This window comes from Lactuca saligna, chromosome 8, assembly GCF_052625555.1.
Source record: "Lactuca saligna cultivar CGN05327 chromosome 8, ASM5262555v1, whole genome shotgun sequence".
NCBI lineage: Eukaryota > Viridiplantae > Streptophyta > Magnoliopsida > Asterales > Asteraceae > Lactuca > Lactuca saligna.
In genome coordinates this window covers 97,118,134-97,124,572 of record NC_136424.1, presented here as the reverse complement: position 1 = coordinate 97,124,572, position 6,439 = coordinate 97,118,134, and the positions used below count along the sequence as shown (strand labels likewise).

Below are 6,439 nucleotides of genomic sequence, written 5' to 3'. Positions count from 1 at the left end.
TAATAAGTACACAATAGTTTTTTTAGGTAAGACATGGACTAAGCGCAACAAAAATAAACAGTCAGGACTAATTTAAAAAAAAAATAAGCTAGGGACCAAACACACAAATTCCTCCAAACCATAGAGACAATTCATTTAATTTACTCTTACTTTTGTTTTTGATCATATTTAGGTAATAATTTGTTTTTGTACATATCTAGGTAATGAACTTGTTGAAAGTGTTCACATAGAACAATTCTGACCTGTTGTAGCTGGATGTAACCTCCTATAGCAGGTCATAATGGTCATATGTGAACAGTTCCAAAAAGTTTGTTACCTAGATATATACAAAAAAAGGTAGTTGCCTATATGTGAACAAACTGAAAAGTTAATTACCTTAATAAATAAGTCCTATTCCCTTTTTTTTTTTTAATTAAAACTTACTTACCAACACTTCAAAATTTAGAATCTTTTTTCTCAAACCCTGTAAAATTGTAGGTTTAATATTTATAGTTTACTTTTCTAATTTTTTCGGGTTTTTTTTTTTTATTATTATTATTTTTTTTGGAAAAATGACTTGTAAGGGTTATGAAGTATCGGTATTGTACAAAAAAACCATTAAATTATTTTTTTTGTATACATATCGCCAACCAACTATAACGTTTGTATACATATGCTCATTAAACTTTACATTTGTTCAAAAAATATCATTATGTTACCGGTAATAGTAGGTCAACCGCCACGTGTCATGCAATGTGGCTGTTGACGTGGATTTTACTGTTTATTATGTACATATTGTACCATTAAACTTTTTTTGTATACATTATATAATTAATTTTTTTTGTACATATTTTACCATTAAACTTTTTTGTACATATTTTACCATTAATCTTATATAACTTATTACAAAAATGACATTTCAAAAAATACGTATTATAAAATAAAAATGGGTTTTCCATCATTGTTACTCCCTGACTTTATAAGGTTTAGGGGAGAGGATTCATTTTTGACAATAATTATAATAACTCTTTTTTGCAATATCGTACATATATGTTGGTCATACATCGATTGAAAACCATATAGTGGTAATGTAATATATATTATTATATTTAAATGTATAAAAATGTAAATACTCAATTTCTCATTATTTTAGTTGAAGTTTAATACATTTAAATGTATAAATATATAAATTTTATTAAATTTCGAATCCCCCACCCTCCCGCGGCTCTCCCTTCAAAAACATAACAAAAAAGCAACACTTTTGTTTTCTAGAAATTTATTGTTTTTTCATCAATGAAACTTGTCTTATTTTTAATATTTAATATATGAATAATTAATAAAAAATTGTTTATAATATATGCGGTGTGGTGCGACTTTTTTTGCGGTTTTTAAAAACTAATAACCGCACTGCACCGCAAATTTGGGGTTTTTGAAAAGCAGAAAACATCACCATCGGTTTTTATTGTGGTTGCGGTTTATCGGTTGTGGTTTTTACGGTTAATTTTATTTGCGGTGCGATTTTTGCTTACACCTACTATACTCAATATTAAACTCAAATAAGCAAATATTTGAAAATTTCCTCCAATCAAGGAGGCATGCCCTCAAGCTTTTAAAACTTTTTTTTTTTTGTTTTTTTTAAATATTAAGGGGGAGTTTGTTTTTCCTTTTAAATCAGTTTTTTGACTTTTTAATTTTGAAAAAAGTTAAGAAAATCCAAAAGTTGTTTGAAAAGCCAAAAAAAACTTTTAAAACAAATTTTTACCAAAGCATAAAAACTAGTATTTGCAAAAGTCACACATCATCCATAACTTTTTGTATCTTTTTGAACTTTTAAAGCTCAAAAAGCTAAAAAAAAAATAGCAAATACTTTTTAAACAACCTCTTTTAGAAAAATATGTTTTACAAGAAGTTTATTTACAGAAACAGCTTTTCCCCAAACACCCCCTATGATTCTCCTTTCACTTTTTGCTACATTTCCCATGTTCTTCCATTGATGCTACTGAAACAAAAAGCGATAGACAACATCTTCCAATAAAACGTGATTCTTGGAATACAAAACTCAGAAGATCATACAATATTGATCTGAAAGACTAGCTAGCTTCAAAAGATTACAAGGGAAAGCTCGAGAAACATGAACAAAACAAATACAAATTCCAAGTTACCCAGGGAATTAATATACCCTGCTATGAGAACAGCTCGTGTTCTGGAGAAGGAGAGACGACGAGAGTCCCAACTTTGATGCAGTTAGATCGAACTCAAGAATATAATTCTCTAACTGATGCCCACCTAAGACAATAGATGTTGTTGGCGAAATTCCTCCATCAAAAAATGCAAGACATATCACATTCTTCTTAGCTTTCACCATTGAGTTTGCACCATACAGTCTCATCCTTACAGTACTCCCTTCCAAAACAAGGTCGATATTTGGAACTGCCGGTCCAGTTATCGTGTTGGGAACAGTCCTCGAGTCAAAGCACTCCACAAAAGGTGCGACAGCTTTTACCTTCTTTATTTTGTTCATTGATGCTTCCTTGGTGAATTCTTTCACAAGACTATTATAAATGGACGAATGCAAAGTCGTATAAGGTTCCATAGTAGTAATCTTTGTTCCCCCAACTCCATTTTTATCAATAGATAGCAGAGATGGACTAAAAGCTACACGTTTACCGTGTATTTCAATGTATTTGACATTGATAAAATACTCAAGGGAAGGCTCTTCATCAGCAAAATAGGGGTTAGTGGCAATCGGATTGACAACAAGCGGGGTGGTTACTAGTGACAAAGATTGATCTTCGATACTAGGAAGCATGTAATATGGACCTCCACCAATGAATATATCCCCTAATCCACTTTCAGATGATGATGGTAAACAAAGAGCAAATTTGTTAGCTAACTTTAAGGAAGATGAAATTTGTGATGGCAATGAGATGTTTATATTTGCAAAGCCAGCCAACCCTTTAGCATGGTCACCAGGTAAGCCCTCTACAGTGAGGGCACAAGAGAATTGGAATTTTTTTATGTAGTAACTAAACCAAACATACGCACCATCAGTCGAATATACTCTCATGGTATCTTCACTAAGCACTTGGTCTGTGTAGTACACTAGATAGGGGACGTAAGTGAGCACACCACAGGTGTCCTTTTTGGAGCACCCTGGTCTAAGAGTCTTGTTGCAATCTATACAGGATGATCCCCTGGCATTCTTACATCTGCTTGAACCACATGATGCTCGTTTATATGAAGACGACACATAGGATGTACAATCATACCAAACAGATGGTGATCCAAGATCAATCAATGCATCGATTATGTTAGCTTCCTCAGGGTTTCCAGACTCAAATGTGGTGTAGTATTGGAGAGTTGTTTGATTTTTTCTAATTGGAAGGTGAATGGCTTTTGGTTTTGGCAGTTTGGGAGGACCTGAAGCGGCGTAAGCGAAGCTTACAAGAGAAAAGATGAAGAGAGTGGTAAGTGTTTGAGAAGATGCCATTGTGATTGTAGTTGCCAAGTCATTGATGGGAATGGCGTTTTTTTATAGTACTCTTGAATCTTGATGCCCATGACGACGTTAGTAAACCAGGAACCTCTAGTGGATGCATCATAATAGAATATGTAAAAGGAGAATTTTAAATAAACCCACTTGGTTCTTAAATTAACATTCTTTCATAATTCTATCAACATGCATTTATATTTTAGTAGGTAGGCGAATCCCACGCGTTGTGCAGAAACACCTATATAGTTGAAGTATTTACAAATATATCAATTTTTAAATATAATAATAACTTTGTTAAATTTGATATAATAATTAATTTGTATATACTAAATTGATATAATATATTGATTATTTTGAATCATATGATATTATATACATTTATTATAACTTCATAATCTCAATCGTTTGAATAACTTCTACTGTGAGTTACACATGAATAAAATTAAATATAATATATGATTTGATGTTATTTATAGTTGTTTTTATTGTTAATTAATTTTTTAAAATTTATTTGCTTAATGTTTTAATTTATATCATTATAATTATTTAAAACATCAAATATTATTTTTTTTATTTTAAAGCTAACAATATAATCATCTATATAGAGATGTTTTTAACTATTGTTATTGTAAGTTATTTTAAGCTATTTATTTGGAAATTTTAACGATTATAAAAATATATTTAAGAAATATTTTAGTTAAATTGATATTACAATTTAGTTTTTGTTTTTATCACTACAATTTATCACTTTTAACTATTTACAAAATATTCTTTAGTTTTTCTAAATGGAACTGAAATTTATATTTGAGTTGACATTGTAATGCGCAGAACCACCTATATAGTTGAAGTCTTTACAAATATATATATTTTAAAATATAACACTAACGTTGTTGTTAAATTTGATATAATAATTCATATATTAATTAGATATAATATATTGATTATTTTGAATTATATGATAATATATATATACATACATATATATATATATATATATATATATATATATATATATATATATATATATATACACATCTATTATAACATCATAATCTCAATCGTTTGAATGACTTCTACTCGCGAGTTACACATCAATAAACTTAAATATTATATATGGTATAATATTATTTATAGTTGTTGTTATTTTTAAATATTTTTTTAAAATTTATTTGCTTAATGTTTTAATTTTTATCATTATAATTACTTAAAACATCAAACATTATTTTTTTTTATTTTAAAGGTAACAATATAATCATTTATATAGATTATTTTTAACTATTGTTATTATAAGTTATTTTAAGTTACTTATTTGAAATTTTTTTAACGATTATATAAATATATTTAGGAAATATTTTAATTAAACTGATATTACAATTTAGTTATTACATTTATCACTTTTAACTATATACAAAATATTATTTTGTTTTTTTAGTGGAACTGAAATTTATATTTAAGTTGACATTGCAATGTTATATTTAAATTAACAATTTAAGTATTTTGTCCAAACTTGTAACTTTAAACCGATAATGGTTTACATGTAAGAACATTTTAAATATAATAAATTATGTATAATATGTTAAAATTTAAAGACATAACTTTATAAATAGAAGTAAATATATTATTTTAAAATTGAAGTTTAGTCTATTTATGATTACACTTTAGGTTTGATATTTATTTAACCTTATTAACCAACTTACAATCATTATCAGAAAGATACTACAATTTATCACTTTTAACTATTTATAAAATAATCTTTGGGTTGTTTAAGTTAAATAAAATTTATATTTAAGTTGAGCCTATAATTTTATATTTTAATTAATAATTTAAGTATTTTATACAAATTGTTCAAAAATTATACCTTTAAAACGATAATGGTTTACATCCAACAATATATTAAAACTAATAAATTAAGTATAATATGTTAAAAGTTAAAAAACATAATTTTTTAAGTAGAATTAAAAATATTATTTTAATATTGAAATATAGTTTACATATGATTAGACTTTAGATTTGGTATTTATTTAACCTAATTACGAAATTATAATTATTATTTTAAAGAAATTGAAAAATCATGGGAGTTTCAAATGATTGTGGTGAAAGGAAAAAAGAATGGGGGTTTCAAATGCATGAGATTCAAGAAAAAATCCTAGCTTTATAAGAATGTATGATTAAGTTTTTTTCTTAAGAAATAGCCAAAAATTTAGCATGTTTCATTGATAATCAGGAATCACTACCTCACTTGTTTCGCAACCCCCTTCCACAACCGGACCCGATCCAATTCTTGCTATTTCTTGTATGTAATTCTCATTTTGGTTTTGTATATGTTCTTTGTAACACCCGAAAAATTAATACAAAGTACATTCATTGTTTTTTTTTTGAATCATAATCATCTATGTATATTTATATTAACATGGTAACATAAAAGTAGTTATCGATCATATATACAACAAACACCCGAGGATTAAGTCGGGTATTACAATCCCTTTAATAACAAAACACAAAAAATATACTATTTGCTTAAGTTCTTCTATCTCTGGGCTACAACTTTACCCTTATCTGGGTTACTAGGGCCTGAAAGATATATCAACAAATAATGGTTAAACTAATCAAGCTTAGCTATCATTGTACACAAGTAATATCCACAACAATTAAACATAGATATTATCAACAATAGTAATATATAAAATTACATAAAGCATTTCCAAGACATTCACAACTCATAAATTTTTCCAACTCATACGTCTACATGGTTCTAAGCCACCAAGACTTAACATGAAGTCATTCAATAATTATCATCCATGGTTTGCGGCCAGAAAGTTTTACCATTATCATTCAACAATTGTCAACCATGGTTTCCTACCACGACGGCTTACCAATATTATTCAACAACCAAATATGATTGACAACCAAATAGGCTTACCCCAGTCGTTCAACAATGGTTCTTGCCACATAGGCTCCCCATGAACT

General features: G+C 27.8%; 1 pseudogene; it reads right to left on the bottom strand.

The window, feature by feature from the left end:
- Positions 1-1,994: 1,994 nt before the first annotated feature.
- On the bottom strand, positions 1,995-3,511 carry LOC145008916 (putative aspartic proteinase GIP2 pseudogene; annotated as a pseudogene).
- Positions 3,512-6,439: the final 2,928 nt, after the last annotated feature.